Source organism: Cibotium barometz, chromosome 64, assembly GCF_041138505.1.
Source record: "Cibotium barometz isolate CiBa-2024 chromosome 64, ASM4113850v1, whole genome shotgun sequence".
Lineage (NCBI taxonomy): Eukaryota > Viridiplantae > Streptophyta > Polypodiopsida > Cyatheales > Cibotiaceae > Cibotium > Cibotium barometz.
The window spans coordinates 10,616,933-10,635,919 of record NC_141109.1 but is presented as its reverse complement, the minus strand read 5'-3'; the positions used below and the strand labels follow the sequence as shown (position 1 = coordinate 10,635,919).

Below are 18,987 nucleotides of genomic sequence, written 5' to 3'. Positions count from 1 at the left end.
TCGCAAAAGGCCCGTAATGCATCGAAATGCCTCTACAGCTTCTCTGTTGAATCAAAAATAGGAGAAATTTAATCGGAATACAAGAGGATCGATATCAGGACTCCTGCCAAATGTGCTCCTGGTCCTCCCTGTCTGTCTATGTAATCCGAGATCTCGTCAATGTATAGACCAAATAGAGTAGGAGACAAGGGGCAACCCTGCTTCACCCTAATAGTGTTAGTGTATGATCTCTGAGTCACCTCCTAGAGCCCGTACTCTGCCTGTTGACTGACTCATAGAGTGTAATGATCCCTCAAAGCACCTCTAATGGCACTCCCATATCCTGCAGTCTCCTCATCAATTTGGCCCGTGGGACGGTATCAAAAGCTTTACGGAAATCCACAACACAACAATATATCCGATGCCCGTGAGCTCTCCCCTCCGATGATCCCCCGTAGTGTAAAGATATGATCTAGTGTGGAGTGCCCTCTCTTGAAACCTGCCTGCCCCGGTGCTCTGAGTCTCTGCTCCTCGGACCATCTACTAAGCTCATGCTCCAAAATCGAACCATAAATCTTGGCCAAGGTGTGACCCATCATGATAGTCTTGTAGTTATTGGGGTCCATGGGGTCACCTGCTTTCAAGATAGCTACAATAGTATTCGATGACCAGCTGATGGGGAAGCCTTCACATAAAGCCCTGTTAAACATGTGAACCAGTAAAGGGGCTAGCGTGTCCCTAGCATGGGAGAAATGCTCGGTGAGCTCTAGGCTGAAACCCATACATCAACATGAGAGGACTATATCCCGTGGAAGAGTGTTTGGCACTGTTATATGCAAACTAATAGGTAAATACTCTTCCCAATTAGTTTGTCGTTTAGTAACATATGCTCTTAGCATGTCTTCTAAGAATTGGTTAACCCTCTCAGTTTGCCCATCTGTCTGCGGATGCTCAGCAATGCTCATGCTAAGTTTAGTATCTAATCTTGTAAACACAGCTCTCCAAAAATGACTATTGAATTTCCTATCCCGATCCGATACGAAGTCTGCTGGTAGACCATAAAATCGGTATAGGTTCTCAACAAACAATCTAGCCAATTCAAGAGTTTTTACATCAAATTTAATTGGAATAAACCTAGCCATTTCGGTTAACCTATCTACAATTACCCAGATAGAGTAGTGCCCTCTCTGTGTTTTAGGTAATCCTACAATAAAATCCATGGAGATACTCTCCCATTTCCCTAAAGGAATGTCTAATGGGTGGAGAAGTCCTCCCAACTTTAGTCTCTCAGCTTTATTGATATGGCATTTACTACATTTGACTACATAGTCAAGGACGTCCTTATACATCCCTAACCAATAAAACTGTCTTTTAACAAGGCCATAGGTCTTGTTAACTCCTGGGTGTCCCGCACTAGGACTATCATGACACTCACACAGTATCTGGTGCCTCATTTCTTGGTCCTTTGGAACACACACTCTACCCTTGTAGAGTAAATAGTGATCATCTATGGCAAAATTCTTCCACTTGAATCCTTCTTGAGCACGCGTCGATGCTTCCTCATTAGAAACCTCATAATTAGGATCCCCTTTTTCAATGGTTCCCCATATCTTGGAAAATGCAGGATAAACCTGACATTTCTCTCTTATTGACTCAAGTACATCACTAGTGAATTGAGTAAAACTCAACTCATTTATCATTGGAGGGAATCTACTACTACATTGTATCTTCCTTTACGATATCTTAATTCATAGTCAAACTCTTGTAAGAGCTCGGCCCATCTGGCCTTACGACCCTTCAAATCTATTTGTTTAGAAAGCCAATTAGTGCTCTCTCGATCAAACACTATCATAAATTTGGCGCCATACAAATAGTGCCTCCATTTCTTCAAAGCATGAACTATAGCATACAACTCCCTCTCATAGACTCAGTAATTTTGCTAAGGACAATCTAATTTCTTACTTTCAAATGCTACTAGTCGACCTTCTTGAGTTAAAACTGCACCTATAGCAAAATTACTAGCATCAGTCTCAACCACAAAGGGTTTGTTGGGATCCACAGTATATAAAATTGGAGCCGTAGCTATTGCTACTTTTAGCTTTTCCATGCTTTGCCTATGTTTAGTTCCCCATTCAAATGTTTTCCCTTTTCCTTCAAGCTGATCAATCATGGGAACTGCTATCTTGGCATAGTCACAAATAAATTTACGATAGAATCCAGACAACCCTAAGAAGATCTGAAGCTCTTCTAAATTCCTAGGTTCAGGCCACTCCAAAATAGCCTTAACCTTTTTTGGATCCACACTTGGATAAAGCAAATGCTCTCGTAACAATTGAAACACCTTTCTCAAATGTTCCAAATGTTCTTCGTTAGTTTTACTATAGATGAGGATATCATAGAGAAATACAACTACAAACTTTCCTAGATAGGGCCATAAAACACTATTCATGAGTTTCATGAATGTGGCCGTAGAATTGTTAAGTCCAAAGAGCATTACCAAAAATTCATAGTGCCCATACCTAGTTCTAAAGGTTGTTTTTGAAATATCCTCAATCTTAATTCTTACTTGATGATAGCCAGATCTCAAATCAATCTTAATTCTTACTTGATGATAGCCAGATCTCAAATCAATCTTTGTAAAGTAACAAGCCCCTTGAAGTTGATCAAAAAGATCTTCCATTCTTGGCATAAGGAACTTGTTCTTTACCGTGAGATTATTTAGTGCTCTATAATCAACACAAAGTCGCATAGAACCGTCTTTTTTTTTCACCAATAAAATTAGCAAAGCCCATGGTGAATTGCTAGGTTTAATAAAACCTTTATCTATATAGTCTTTCAATTGCCTTTCTACCTCTATGTACTTTGCTTCACTTAATCTATAAGGTGGTTTACAAACAGGTCTAGCATCTTTAACCATTTCAATTGCATGATCAATTTCACCTCTCAGAGGTGATAAACCACTAGGTAAATCAACAGCAAAAACATCTTTAAACTCAGCAAGCAATTCACTTAATTCATGTGTACTTTTATCATCACCACTCACACACAAAAAGAAGTCTTTTTTTTGCACTTCAAAAAGAGACTACTTATTTACAAGAGACTCACACCAAACCATATATACATCTTTTCCTTTCTTCGCCACCATCTCTAGCCCATCCTTGTTCCTCCGGCAGCGCCCTTAGGTTGTGGGCATCTCTTCATTTTCTCAACAAGTTTCGGCCTCTTTTGGTCTTCGCCCCCAGGAGGAGTCCATGGTAGCCGCTCCGTCTCCCCCGACCGAGGCCGCCGTTACCTACCTTTCGTTTTCCTAAGCAAACCTGCAGCTTCTCGCTATGACTGTCGCATCCCTAGAGGCCTCCACTCTAGTATGCAAGCTTGTGGGTAGCCGCCCCATGCGTGGCCAACTCACAGATCTTCTTCAGGCTAGCCTACTAGGCGCGCCAGCAAAGATCGTAGATATTCATCCTTTGGGACGCGGCTACTACTACCAGGTTGAGTTCAACTCACCAACGGCATCTGATCTTGTCATGCAGTTGAGCCCCGTTGCACTCCGTATCGCCCAGGCCTTCTTTGCACGATGGCAACACGGCTTGGACCCGGCATCCAACCCATTAGCACGCGTTTTAGGCTTTCCCGTGACAGTCTGCTTTCCAGGCCTCAAGAAGGAATAACTTCCTCTTCTCTCGGTGATTGGTGATGCCATCGGGAGAGTGATGGAAGCCCGCCCCCCCCCCCCCCCCCCCCCCCCCCCGGTTCCCTCGGCCCTCGCTCGAGCAACCGGGATTCCATCTCTCCGCATCTGTGTTGCCTCGCGGGATTCTGTGCCTCACATGATATCTATTCCCAATCTTCGGGGCGACCCCATTATGCAACGAGTGGAGTATTCCGGCCTTCCAGGCCAATGCTTTATTTGTAGACAGATGGGTCATCTGGCCAAAGTTTGCCCTCAACGTCGGACATGGCAACCTTCCCCAGTGGTTTCCCCTCCTACTTCTCACTCAAATTTTCATCAGGGGGCCGAGGGAGGAGCAGGTTCCTAGGCCACGGAGCACCAGGTTTCAACCATGGATGACCCATCAGCCAAAGAGTGGCGGACGGTTGGCCCTCGCCCCGGTCATCGACCGAGCACCACAGCTGAACGTCGCCGCCGTGCGCGCCAGGCTAGCAACATGCAGGAGAATTCGGTTCTGTCAAAGAACCGTTTCGAGCACTTATCAAAGCACCCACCTGCAGACGGCGGGCGCCCTCCAGTCACGGAGAGGGTCCCCTCGCCCCCCCCCAAGGTGGGGGCTGATTCCTCGTCACACGACTTCTACTCTGGCCCTCAATGCCCAGTGGGGCAGGTTGACCCCACCCTCACTTCATCAAGCCTTCCCCATCAACCTTCCTCTCCGATGGATACCTCTAAGAAGCATCCCTCTCCAGCCTCTCCCCCTCGCCTCCTCCCCCACCCTCGCCTCAGGCTGTACCCGCAGTCGCTCCACTTGCCCCTTCCTCTTCCTCCGTGCCTACCATCCCCACCCCTTTCCTCCGCCTCCAGAGCATTCCCGTCGACCCCCTACAGCCCCTCATACAGAGAGAAGACAACCAGCGAGTACCGTTCGCCACCTGATTCATCCTCACCAGTGAGGGCTCTCCTACCTAAGTCTCCAGGCGGGCCGCCCCCCAGGATCTTGGGGCAGCCTGTGGATCATAGTTTCTTCCAGTGTCTTCCAACGGAAGGAACAGACAAGTTCGAGGAGACCGTAGCCCCTATTCGGGTATGTGTGGTCTTCCACTACTCCAAACCCTCTACGCCAAAGAATAGCGTGATGATCTTCTCTTTCCCCTTGAGCGCAGCCCCTGAGACAAAGTGGGATCCAGAGTCGATGGCCGCTACCATTCAGGATCAGGCAATTGAGCTTTCGCATCATCTATAGGGTCTCCGGATCACCGACGTTCTTACTCACCTATGGCCTTTCGCTAGGATGGAGCTTGGTGGATCAACCCACAGAGGCCAAGGAGGGGAGATGGTGACCTCTAGCCTGGAGGTGTTGCTTTTTGTGTTCATGCATACCTCTCACAGCACCTCTCTCCCCTTCTTACAGATACCTCCATTGTGATCGATGGAGCACGAAGTATGCATACTCTCGCGCTCGGGCAGAGAGGCAATACATGGAGGGCAGCATCCACGCCCACTTGGTGCGACTCCGCACCAAGACAGATTGTGACTATTCCCCATCTAAGTCCGTGCCCAAGGCTCTTGGAGTGGAGGGCAGTTCCAGGTAGTTCTGCCTCACACAGAGATTGATATGAGGATTGTCTCATGGAACATTCGGGGCTAAGGGGGGCCTCGGTGCTTTCAGAGACGAGGCGTTCTTAGAGGAGAGCTGCATCAAGCTATGGTGGGGGGATCTATCGACATTCTTTTCCTCCAGGAGCACCATCTTACTGAGGGCCGTACCCGCGACTGCGGGAAGATTCTCCTAGGTAGGAGTCACACTTTTTGGTCTCCATCCTTCAGCCCTTTAAGGACGCAGGGAGGACAGTGTCTTTTTATCAGTGAGCAGCTTCTGTCGTCTGTGACAAGATTAGGAGTCATAGTACCAGGACGTGCTTAGTGGGTTATCATTCTGATTGGAGAGGGTAGGCTTCCTCAACATTTAGGCCCCGAATGCGGCTACAGGTAGAGCTATCTTTTGGAGCACTGTCCGACAGGTCCTGCCACAGGCTGATTTTTGGTGCATGGATGGTTACTTCAACACGACAGAGGCAACAAAGGACAGACTTGGAGGAGGTTTTATGTTGACGAGTGGGCTTGCAGCCGTGGAGGCATGGTTGGTATTCTGGTAAGACCCCAAGATTTGTAGCCAGATTGAGCTGATATGGGCGGGTCTGGACTTTTCCTCAGGATCTGCAGCATGCACTTTGGATGATGGCCTTGGGGAGGTCAATATTTTCTTACAGGACGCAGCCCAGAGTAGGTTGGAGGGGTTTCGGGAGCAGGAGAGGAGTCTGAGGAGGGGTTTTGGGAGCAGGAGAGGAGTCTGAGGAGGGGCCTAGCCTCTTTACAATGTCTTCAGGAGAGCTCCCCAAACAGCCCGTGGATTGAGAGTCAAATTGATGCCGCCCACACGGAGATTAGGTCCATTGAGGAGAGGAGGGTGGAGTATAGATACCATGCCAGGGCTTCATTCTGGACTTAGGCGGGTGACAGAGTTACTGGAGACTTCTTTGAGATAGCTGGCCCACACAAGAGGAGAGACGGTATTTGTAGGCTACATGGCCAAGATGGAGCTATTGTTTCTAACCCCCCGCAGGTGAGAGCCATCGCCACGAATTTCTTCCGATCTCTTCTCACTGGTGCCCCATTATCCCCCCAAGTGATGGATGCACGCGAGAGAGTCTGGAGGCACACGAGAGAGGTGGTTCCCTCCTCCCTTCAATCTTTCTTATTGACCCTTTTCACTGCAGAGGAGCTAACAGAGGCGGTGAAGGCATTACCAAGGGGCAAATGCCCGAGGGCGGATGGGCTTCGTGTTTCTTTCTTTCTTCGCCATTGGGATCTCAAGGAAGGTGGCCTTCGTGTTGCCTTCAATGAGATTATGCTCACAGGTGCCATGCCATAGAGGCTCACAGAGGGCTTGATACATTTGATTCCGAAGGAGGGTGATGATAGATTGGAGATCCAACAGTGGAGACCCATCGCCCTTCTAAGGACGGCCTGCAAGATTTTGGCCAAGGCCAGCAGCAGCAGGCGACTTCAGCCTTCCCTCCCAGACTTGATCCATGACACTCTCAGACTCGTTTTGTTCAGGATCGGAGTATTCTAGACAACATCTTCACCTTTTGGGAGGCGACAGCTTTGGCCAGGATGCAACAAGACCTCATCGTGCTACTCCTAGACTTTGACAAAGCTTATGACAGAGTGGATTGGAGCTTTTTGGAGGGCACTATGAGCCCGATGGGATTCCCCATGGAGTGAATTCGTGGAATCTCAGGACTTTATTCAGCATCTCACAACCATGTTCTCTTTCAGCGAGCCCGAGGCGATAGATTCCCCCTTTCCTGCTCAGTTCCACAGGGCTATCCTCTGGCACCGTACCTCTTTCTATTTGTCGCCGAGCCATGAGTAGTTTTCTCTCCGCCCAGGCGACCGGACTTCAGGGATTGCGGCTTTCCCTCCGCACGAAGGAGAAGTTGCTGGACTCAGAGTTTGCAAACGACATAGCAGCCTTCCTTGATGGAGATATTGGGAATCTCCAGAGATTCATGGAGGCAATAGATATTTTCTATCGTGCATCAGGAGCACAATTCAACTGGCAAAAGTCATGTGGTTTTTGGGTAGGCTCAACACCCACCCTGACTTGGCGACCAGTTGAGGCTTTCCAGTGGATCCCGAGGGGCACTCCAATCCAATACCTCGGCTGCCAGGTTGGCATTGATATCTCTCTCAAGCAGCAGCTCACTCAGCTTCTTTTGAGTATTCGGAAGAAGCTTCTATTATGGAGCTCGGCGAGGCTATCCCTAGCAGCCAGAGTGGTGGTGGCGAACCAGGTACTACTTACCACCATGTGCTACATCACCTCGTGCTGGGCCTTTTCTCGGACTTGTATTGGCCAGGTATAGCATTTGATCCGGAACTTCTTGTGGACTGGAAGTGATGGGAGGACAGCCAGGACCAAGGTGACATGGAGAGTGATCATTCAACCATGTAGCAGAGGGGGCTCAGCCTCATTGATCCAGCTATACAGAGCCATGCCCTGTTGGGCAAGTTGTTCGTCAAAGGACTCCTACCCGGTGGTGAGCATTGGAAGGATTTCCTCTTGGCCCGGATTTCAGCCCACACTCCGAGCCTTGGAGGCCCATGGACGCAAAGTACTAGATGGATATTCACAAAGATGCGAGCCCGTGGTTTTAGTCCTGCCTTTGAGGATGGATTTGCAACCAGTCTACTTCGTGCTTGGGATCATCCCAGGCCAGCCCTCAGATAGATTTTTGCAGTGGCCTCAGAGGAGCAGCTTCAACAGCCTTTGATCTGGATCCTCCTGATTCGTTTACCCAGTGGCCACATGCCAATGGGCCCAACAACACATATCCTGGGGCGCCTTGAGCATGGGACCAGCTAGGTCTCTTGGAGATTGGATTGGATTCCAGATTGGATACCATAGTGTCCCATATTTTTTTGTCCTCCTTGCATCATGGAAACAACATAGCACTAGTAAGTTGGGGAAGCTTAAGCTTCTTGACAAGGGCGTAATTCACAAAATTGTGAGTGGCTCAGTCATCTATCAAGACCCTAGCCCTTTTATCTTTATCTTGACTAATTCATGCAGACCAAAAGTAGATTTCCACATGGCAGATGACACACAACACTGATGTGTGATGTTCTCATGCAACACCTCAACAGATTTATGCTTTTCATTTCCTATAATTGAAAGTGTTTGCACAACATGGATTTGCTTTTCTTTGTTTCCCTTATCCTTATTATCTTCCCCCTTTTTCTTTTTCCTGGGACAATTCCATGCATGATTGGGTGAAAGACATTTGAAACACAAATTTTCTTTTTTAGCCTTTTCGAAGTCCTCCTGACTGAATCTAAGCCCTTTAACAAATTTCTTCTTGAAAGGTTGTTTTCTTTCTTTGTTAAATGGTAGTTTTCTTTTATTCTTATAGAAAGGTCTAGAGGTACTAGGATCTCTAGTTTTAGGGTCCAACTCAATAGGGTTAGTAGTACCACTCAAGCATGTGTGGTCCTCATAGATTTGGGCGAACTTAATCGCCTCCTCTAAAGTCTTAGGTGCACTGCGTTTTACTTCTCTTTTAAAAATTTTATCTAACCCCATTATAAAACCTCTAGTCTTCTGAGAGTCATCAATCCCTTGCAGTTTGAGAATTATTTCACGGTAATCTACAATATAGGTGAGCAAAGGTCTTCCCTTTTCCACAACCTTATCCCAATCCTCCCAATTTCTCTCAAGTTCATTTTCGGGAAGAAATTCTTTCAGAAAGATGGTTTCAAATTGAGCCCCATCCTCTAGAATACTCCAAGTTTCCTTGAGGCTCATCCACCATTTAAAGGCTTTTGGTCCTAGCGATAAACTAGCCTCAAGTACTTGATACTCAGGTGGAGTATTTTTAAGCCTATGAAGGTCTTGCCACTTTTGTAAGAAGGTATAGACAATCGTTATTTCTGTCTTTTTCCTTACCATTAAATTGTGGTGGTTTCATGTCTTTTAGAATAGAACTTTCCCTTATTCTCGTTAGTTTTGGGACTATTTCTTGTGAGGGCGTACTTCTTTCTTTAGTAACCGTACCAACATCTTTCGATGTAAAGGGCATGTTTTACTCAATTGGTCTCGAAGCTTGAGCCAATTTCTCCTTTCCCTTCATGGTTGTACTTAGCCTTTTGTGGTTGTTTTCTCTTAAACTAATTGAAGGATCTTCTTCTCAGAAAAAAAAATTCTCCTTTCCCTTGTCCGTCATTTCAATTAACTTAGTTAGCTGAAGTTTCATATTATCAATGGCGTCAAAGAAAGAACGAATGTGAATTTCTAAACTGTCTATCCGATTTTCTAAGAGCTCATGCTGATGGCGGGTAGGTCGCTCTTCTTCCCATTCCCATTCATTTTCTTGTTCTAAAGTGTTTGTCTCAATCATGATTTGATCGTCGTTTGTGCCATTTATGGTGTCAATGTTTCCCTCTATGGGATTTTCTATGCTATCTTTTTCCACGATTTTTTCTCCCTGTAAATTGAAAAAGCAAAGCAAAACAAGCACTGTTCGAAAATGTACACAAAAGCACAAATTCTACTACCCGATGGGTGCCGTTTACGTAAACGGCTCTGCGGTGGAAGCTTCTTATCTTTGCCGACTTTCTGGCATGGAAACAGCCTCTCTTCGGGTCACACGCGAAGCTAAAATAGTGGGTTGCCATAAATCCCTTTTGTTGCTGGACTGTGACAAATTGCCTTCGGCTCTGGCTATCGTCTCTATTGCGGGTCTATTTAACGCCACCTCTTGCAATTGGTTAGGGTACCTTCTTTTGTTGCCTACGTGTATGAGAGAGCTGGCGGGCTAAAGCTACTTGAGCTCGTGGGAGGTGTGTTGTCATGTGTGTCTCCTCATGGGTGTGAAGAGAGAGAACTTCCATGAAGAATCGGCCACTCACAAGCTGTCCTCACGTGCTGTTTTTGTCGGGCGTGGAGAGAGGATGGGCTACATGCCATGCGCCACCAGTCATCGCCCTTCAGGCCTGCTACTATTGTGACGTTATGAATAGTTATGCAGCAGGAAACACGCAGTGGATCAGGGGGCATGACAATAAGCACACATTTAAGCACGTGTGTGAACGAGGCCTTATGTAAATTATTCTAGAAAGGCCCAATCAAGGGGAAAGTCATGCAATGGGTTGGGATCCACCATGATGTAACTTTTGGTCTCATAGGTCATTATGGCCTTTTGAAGACGTTAATATAACATTTCATTTCATTTCATTTCTCTCTCTCTCTCTCTCTCTCTCTCTCTCTCTCTCTCTCTCTCTCTCTCTGCTCTAAAGCTTGCAAGCTAGTCACATCATAGCTAGGTCCATTACACTTGTATCAGAGCTAGAGCTGGTAGGGGCGATCAAGTTTGCCATATCTAGCCTCTTTGTCCGTCACCTCGATAGCAGCCCTTACAGGCAATAGAGGGCAGCACGCATTAGTCACTTCCGGCACACTATACCAAGGGTTATACCATCTTGACAAGTTTGACAAGAGACAGCATGATGCTCATGTGGTTACCACTATTACACCTTCCATGCAAGAGGCACAATTGTGGCATGCCAGGTTTGGGCATGTAAATTATGGCAATTTGATGCTATTGCAAAGGCATAAAATGGTACAAGACATGCCTCATGTAGAACTGCCACCAAAACATGTGTGTGAAGGGTGCATATTGGGCAAGATGCACAGAAATGCATTCCCAAAAGATGGATCCACAAGGACTGTCTGAAAATTACAACTTATGCACAGTGATGTGTATGGTCCTATGCGGACACCATCTATACTTTGTAACCTTTATTGATGACTACTCCAGATTTGCTTGGGTGTATCCCTTGAAAGCAAAATCTGATGTATTTGCATGTTTTCAGCATTTTGTGGCACAAGCTGAAAATCAAACACGTTGCAAAGTGCAGACCCTCCATAAAGATCAAGGGGGGGAATACATGTCCATTGCTTTCAAAGCTTTTATGGCAGAAAAAAGCATAAAGCATCAATGCAAGATGCCATATTCTCCTCATCAAAATGGTGTTGCTGAGAGAAAGAATAAGTCTTTGATGGAAATGGCTAGATGCATGGCTAAAGGCAAAGTCTTCCCTCACAAATTCTCGATGGAGGCAATAATGTTTGCTACAATAGATGCCCTATGAAAGCATTCAAAACCATAACGCCATATAAGGCCTGGCATGAAAAGAAACCTAAAGTTTAACATTTTAGAGTTTTTCGATGTATAGCTTATGCACATGTACTTCAGGAATTGCGAGGTAGGCTTGATGACAAATCAGCTAAGTGCATATTTGTGGATTACAGTAGTGGGCACTAAAGGCTACCAGCTCTTTAATTCTTCTACACACAAGATTTGGACAGCAGAGATGTGTTTGCTGAAAATTCAAGGGGTTGCCTCATATATTTATGCAACACACGCCCAGATATTCAATTTGGGGTTTCCCAGTGTAGCACATTTATGCACAGCCCAGGTACAAAGCATTGGCAAGCAATCAAAGATTTGAGATGATAGATTTGGGATTGTTGCATTATTATTTGGGCATACAATTTGTGTAGACAAATGATGGGATTTATGTATAGCAATTAGAGTACATTCAAAAGCTGTTGCACAAATTTGGGTATCAAGATTGTAAGCCCATCTCTACTCCGATGGAGCCAGGGCTAAAATTAAGCATGTATGATGCTGGAGAGTCTTTTGATATGAGTGCTTACAGCCAAGCAGTGCGTTGCCTCATATACTTATGCAACACACGCCCGGATATTCAGTTTGGGGTTCCCACTGTAGCACATTTATGCACAACCTAGGTACAAAGCATCGGCAAGCAATGAAGCGGATCTTCCACTATCTTCAGGGCTCCCTGGATCTTGCATTCGTATATCCCAGGGGGGTAGCTTGCAATTACATGCTTACAATGATTCCGACTGGGCTGGTGACTATGATACAAACTCTTCCTTAAGATAATATAGAGATATAGAGAAGAGATATAGAGATATAGAGATATAGAGATATAGAGATATAGAGATACACAATATAGCAAGTCGAGGAGCACCGAAAAATGTCCAAAAATGTTCTGCAAATTGACAAATGAGAATCATGTTTATGGTACAAGGTTTTTTATTTTTGGGCTCCTGAGTCTTCTTTGCATATATGATCCCAAGTCTCAAGTGTTTGTAGGAGGGGGCTCTTGTATTTATGAACCTCTAACTCTAATGATGAGGAGGATGTTCTTTCTTATCTTGGTGCCTATCGGCCTTCTTAAATTTTCTATGGTTGTTTTTTAGAAAAGCAATATTTTAAATGTGATAAAACAAGAATATTCAAAGGTCTTGCATGTTCTATCATGTAGGCTCTGATTCTGTCAACAGTGCTGCTCACAAAACCCGGTTTGTAGTGTAAAAATCTTGGTTAAATCCCCGTTGAATGCGGGTTTAAATAATGGGCTGACCTTTATTTTAAAAGGAACTTATCAATAATGTAAAGGTTGAAATATTTAAAATAAAGGTGAACTTTAGCATATGCCTTTATTAAATTGCATATATTTTATAATATCAACCTACACTTATATTAAAATATCATATGTCATAAGCCATATAGTCTCTAATACCCATAAATAGTATATATATGCATATAAATTTCTAATGATCTAGATTATATGACTCTAAATTATAAATTATAAATTTTATTGTGTATCGATAATAGTCCTATATCTATGATCTATGGTACATCATGTGTATGAAATTTGAATCATCTAGGCACTATACGAATGAGTCTCACGAGTCATGACCATTGTGCATGTGACATACATGATACCACAAAATTACAAATTAGAAATTTAGAATGTACATGTCCATGGGCCATGGCCATGGCCCATGTGGCATGTAGTATGATGTACCACTGTGGAGTCTGGACTCTGGACATTGCCAATAATAACCACCATGATGGTTGGGGTGACACCAGTGGGAATTGTTCTTTTCGGGACATTCATGCATATCATGGCTGAGCAAAAAGCAACCCACTGTTGCCACATCTACTTATGAGGCTGAATACAAGACAGCCTTACAGCCACAGTAGATTGTGTATGGCTAAGGAGATTGATGGTTGATCTTCGTGAGTGTCAGCAAACACCCACCACCATACTCACTGATAGTCAGAGTGCTATAGCCATGGCACGAAACCCATTGTTTCATGCACGTACTAAGCACACAGAGATTCATTATCATTATGTCAGGAGAGGATTCATGCAGGGGAGATCTCATTAACTTACTGCTCTACACAATACAATGTTGCAGATCTGTTCACGAAGGCGTTGCCTCGAGAGAAGTTTGAAGCTTTCCGCAAAGCTTTAGACTTACTCTCCTATAGAGAGTCATCTGCTACCGACCTTGTACAGGTTCATATTGCCACTACAAGGGAGATTTATTGGCATATATGTTATGAGTAGTCCCACGTGTGAACATGGGCTAACCAAGGGCACTTTTGTTCTTTTGGGTTTCTCCCCTTGGATATCTGGTGTGAAAGGACACCACCATATTTATTGTATTTTGATATTATGGAGTTGAGACTCTAGCTGCACACATTCCAAGCAATCCCTTTTTGTGTGAGCATCAATCACCATCTCCTTGCAGCTTCTTGTTGCTTCTCTGTGTGCAACCCTAACCCTAACAAAGGTAGCAAGCAAGCTATGTAAGTTTCATCTCGTCTCATTTTGGTACTTTGTATCAAGCAACAAGCACTATGTCCACCATCAGTTAAATGATGGATCATGGAGGGCAGGTTCTAAACTTCAAGATTCTGCCAACATTTCTAGAACAGGGAACTAACCCTTTGTTATGTACCTAACACTAATCCTCAAGACTAGGTCCTAATTTGTTCAAGGTTGGGGAGACCTAATATTAGGGGAAGAACACAGGAAGATTAGAGGTGGCTATAGTTCATTATTATTGATAATCCATGGTTACTAGGTATTGATACCTAGATTGTTATTTCTAGCTGCAGTAGTCACCATACAAGTGATTTATGGATTATTGAGATTCATTCAGTCATATTGCTTGGCTAATGGTCTGTGCCTCAACTAGGCTCCTGCCATGGACATGGCGGCGGTCTTGCCGAAGGCCCTTACGATAGGCTCTGGTGGTATGGGATGCCAGGGCTAACTGGCTTGGCCTCTGGAGAGTGGACCCTTAGCCCGTGGCTCAGGACAGATTCCTGATGGAATCTACAGTTGGGAGGTGAGTTTGCGTGCACCCTTCTATATGTTCTAACCTTGTGTATTAGGTGTTCTTATCGAGGCTTTACACCATAGTAACATGGGACGGGGAATGGGAGCGGGAAACGTAACGGGGAACGGGGACGGGGACAGGGATTCCTGGGAACCGGGACGGAGAACAGGGGACCGCATGGGATGGTGTACAAAATATGCAAATTTTAAGTAAGCACTCATTTAAGAAACTTAACAATACTAAAAGAAAGTCACTTTACATTTCCAAAGCATCAATATTAAGTCATACTAGCAAAAAAATGGGTGTTACAAAAAAGGAGATCAAGCACCCACGACCCAATCGCCAAAGGCTAAAGCAAAAGACAAGGGCAAAGGCCTAGGCCCTAACCACGTAAGTGGCATACAAAAAAGAGACTATCACTAGAGTAGTACATATGTCAAAAAGCCTCAAGGGGCATGTGAAGTACTGGCCTCACGATCATGGGTCCCTGCAATGCCTGCAGGCTACATAGAGATGTCCTCCACTTGCTCCTCCAACTCCTCATCATCTTGAGACATCTCCCACTCGGTAAATGCATCAGCCTTTGCAGTTGCACTCTTGCAAAGCATTCGCAAGTTTGCACTCACAAAGACTAGATCATTTGCACGTTCCACCCCAAGACAGTTCCTCTTCTTCGATGCAATGTGACTGTATGAGCTCCAAAGTTGCTCTAGGCAAGAGGAACTCACTGCCTCGCTGAGAATGCGGATGACTAGATGCTGAAGCTCAGGTCCATCCGAACCAAAATCTTCCCACCACAAAGCAGCCCCAACTTTGAAGCGATCATCCTCTGCATCCATGTCTCCATAAGATCCCTGAAAGCTCCTATACCAGGACAACTGGTCACGGATCTTCCGCCTAACATTCGGGTCAGGCACAAGTCGAGTCAAGAAAAGTCTCCATAGCTTGCTTACCTCTGCGTCACTTTCTTGCCCTTTACCCTAAAACTCAAGGTCCACCACATAGGCTGCTGCATGTAAAGGAGAGGAGTAGGAGTTCCACCTACACACACACAGGGCACGGATCTCCTCGTACCTGTCCTCATCTGGCTCCAAATCCCTTAGCTTCTCTATCATGCTGTCCATAGCCTCATATACCTTGCCGATGCATGGCTTCATACCATCCACAAGCCTCATCAAGTGGACAACAGGTTGAACCATAGCATCAATGCACTTCACTTTTTCCCAAAAATCAGGGCTCTCTACTTTTCCCTTGCATAGAGCTCCTGTCTCAGTGAAAGCCAATGCTGAAGAAGTGAACTCGTCACTAATGAACAACTGTCTCAATGCACCACTACACTCTTTCAATCGGTGGAGCATCAAGAAGTTGTAGGCAAACCCCGTATCTGAGTATTTGAGGAGCCGACGCCTAGATTTTTCGGAGAATTCATGGCGGAGGAACAAATGGTTTGTGACAAATGTCACTATTTGGTTACCCACTTGGATGATAGGCCGGATCCATGGCAAGTCCCCAATATCCTTCAAGAGATTATTTAAGAAATGTGCCATTCAAAATGACACAGTGATGTTGGGGTACATGCTCTCAATGATCGCTCCGGCTGCCCTGTTTGAAGCCTCCCCATCAGCAACAAAGCCCACAACTAGGTCTAGGCCAATGATCTCTATGCCACTAGCCCACTCTGCTGCTAGCACATCAGCACTCTTCCCGGTCCCAGAAGCATCATGTGAGGTGATGAAGTACATCTCACCGCGGGAATATGTGACAAGGCCATGGATGGACCTCTTCCACGTATCACTCCATCCATCGGCTATCAAGGACACTCCATTCCTTGCCCATTGTCGCTTCGTGTTTTCTGTTGCTTGCTCCACAAGCCTCTTCTCCTTCTCTAGCAATGTGGTGCGCAAGGACTCCGATGATGGGGGCGTATAGTTTGGACCATACTCCCCTCTCTTCTTCACCATGACCTTGAAGTAGTCCGATCTATCCACAAAAAATGAATAATTGAATAACCTATCAACTTCAAAGTTCAAAGTTCAAGTAACTTGTAAGAGGAACATTGTAAAATGATAGATCTTAAGCTAGACATCTATTTCTTGATTACCTAGCAGCATGGAAAGCAATGTGGTCATGAAAGAAGAAGCGGGCTATGGCCGTATCCACCTCTTCCTTCTTCTTGGGTCCCAACTCCTCAAGAGTACTTTGCCGGCGTGAGTGTGTGGATGCTGTCGGCATGGAGAAGGATGGTGTCGGGGCCCGTTCTTGTGGGGCGGGTGATGCGCCCACAGGTGCCGATGAAGTGGATGCACATGGGGATGCCGATGTGGATGCCGAACCTTGGGATGGCCTCACTAGTGTTGCGGGATCCACGGCCACATGCGGCACTCTCCTCCTTGAAAGCAAGGCCTCATGTGCGGCAACACGTTCAAGAAGCCTCCTCCTCGTCTCCGCTGTGACCTGATCACAAAATCGGACCTCATGACCAGGCTCATGCAAGAGGTGAGCTCTCACTTTATCCGCCCCACCCGTTCGCCTATATGGACATAGCTTGCAGGACCATGGGCGAGAGCCTCCTCCACTTCCGGGATGATCGGAGTTGACCTCTTACCACCAAGACCAACCTTCGGTCCTCCTTCCTCTATTCGTAGTGGGGCCGCCGGAACAAGGTGCAGGGGATGGTCGCGATGAAGATGCCATGGAGGCAAGTGCCAAGGAGGCTTGAGCAATGGAGGTGAGTGTAGGAGAGAGATGTAGGGGAGGCTAAAGCAAGAGGAGGTGAGACCGTGAAAGTAGGAGAGATGTAGGAGAGGCTTGAGCCTTGAGCAATGGAGGTGAGAGTAGGAGAGAGATGTAGGAGAGGCTAAAGCAAGAGGAGGTGAGAGTCGAGACCGTGAGTGTAGGAGAGAGATGTAGGAGAGGCTTGTCGCTTGAGTCTTGAGCAATGGAGGTGAGAAGCAAGAGTAGGAGAGAGATGTAGGAGAGGCTTGCCAATGGAGAGCTTAGAGCGAGAGGTGAGTGTACGAGAGCAACAAGACAGCAAGTGAACTTGAAATTACAACTTACCCAAGGTACCAATGCCACTTGAGCCTTGAAAGTTGAGGGTTGAGGAGAGCTAGAGCCTTGCCGGGTTGCACAATGCCCACTTGAGTCTTGAGCCTTGAAAGTTGAGGAGTGTTGAGCCAAATTGCCAATGAGCTTTCCACTTGAGCCTTGAAAGTTGAGGAGCGTTGAGGCTTGAGCTTGAGCCAGGAGCCTTGCAAGTTGCTTGAGCCTTGCTTGAGCCTTGCCAATGGGGGCTCTTCTTATAGCCATGGGCCAAGTGGGGAGGGCTGCTCAACGGCTAGGCGCCCAACGGCTACAGGGCGCAACGGCACACAACGCAACGGTCCGCTGACCGTCCCGTCCAGCTCCGTCCCACACGAACTGCCGTCCCGCCGTCCCGGAATCGTCGTCCCCTTGTTGCAGCCTCGTCCCCTGGCCGTCCCCTGTCCGGTTCCATTCCCGCGCGTTATGGGACGGCGTTCCCCCGTCCCAGGGGTCCGTCCCCCACGTCCCCTATGACTATGCTTTACACCCTTGCATTGCCAGTTCTCTCTTTAATACAGGTTGTCACCCTTGACCTTGGCTTCATGGGAGCAAAGAGAATATGATTGGCTAACACTTTGCGGTCTGTGTCATAAATCCTTGTCTTAACTCACAACCTCCCAAATTTCAGTTGATTGCTTGGCTTGGTTGTAGATTGTAATAGGAGTAAAAACCGAGTGTTCTGATGATCCAGCAAGCATCCTTTATGCAAACATCTTGAGTTTTTTGTTGATTCATCTTTTCATATAATCGTTGCATGAAAAAGACCTTTGCTTCACTAAGAGGATTATAAGGACCTTATGGTTGTTTGCCAAAGGTAAGCAGCTTGTCATCAGCAGACTCATTGTCTTTGTGTGAGCAGAACTTGTTGGATACAAGCACACATGCAAATGCCAATGTTCCACTAGAGTAGCATTCACATTTTAACATCAGCATGTGTTTGGTGGATTCACTGTCTTCAATGGAAGCACTTTTATAGCTCACCGATGGAAAATCCCTAACTAGCCACCCTGAATTTTCATAGTATTTCTCTGTAAAACTTTCTAGCTACTGCAGAAAACTTGTGTTGGGGTCTTTGTGTCCTAACACTCACACTCAAGGAATCTAGAAGCATGTACACACTCACATGGGATATGGGTGACAAGGAAAGGGATATCATCCCGCCTAGCCGAAGTTGCTTCTGTCTCATTCAGCCTCAACAGAAATCGCAAAAGGAAAATTTATGTAGCCAAGCCACTCTACCAACATCAGGCCATAAGTGCATCCTTGAGCACACCACAAAGGTCAATGTTGTTTGTGAATGATAGGTTGATCTTCAAATGGTAAGAAGAGGTTATAATGCTGATGTCTTTGGGGGGCCAAAATCCTTTCAAACAAAGTAGGAAGTAAACAATGTAGCACACACAAACATGGAAGGAAATTAGACGACACACTGTCAGGATAATAAAAGGGATTGCAC

The 18,987-nt window shown here is 45.9% G+C and overlaps 1 protein-coding gene across 2 annotated transcripts in view; it reads right to left on the bottom strand.

The window, feature by feature from the left end:
• The window catches only part of ALDH5F1 (aldehyde dehydrogenase 5F1), a 196,605-nt gene that overhangs the window by 111,124 nt on the left and 66,494 nt on the right, over nt 1-18,987 (bottom strand). The window lies entirely within an intron of this gene.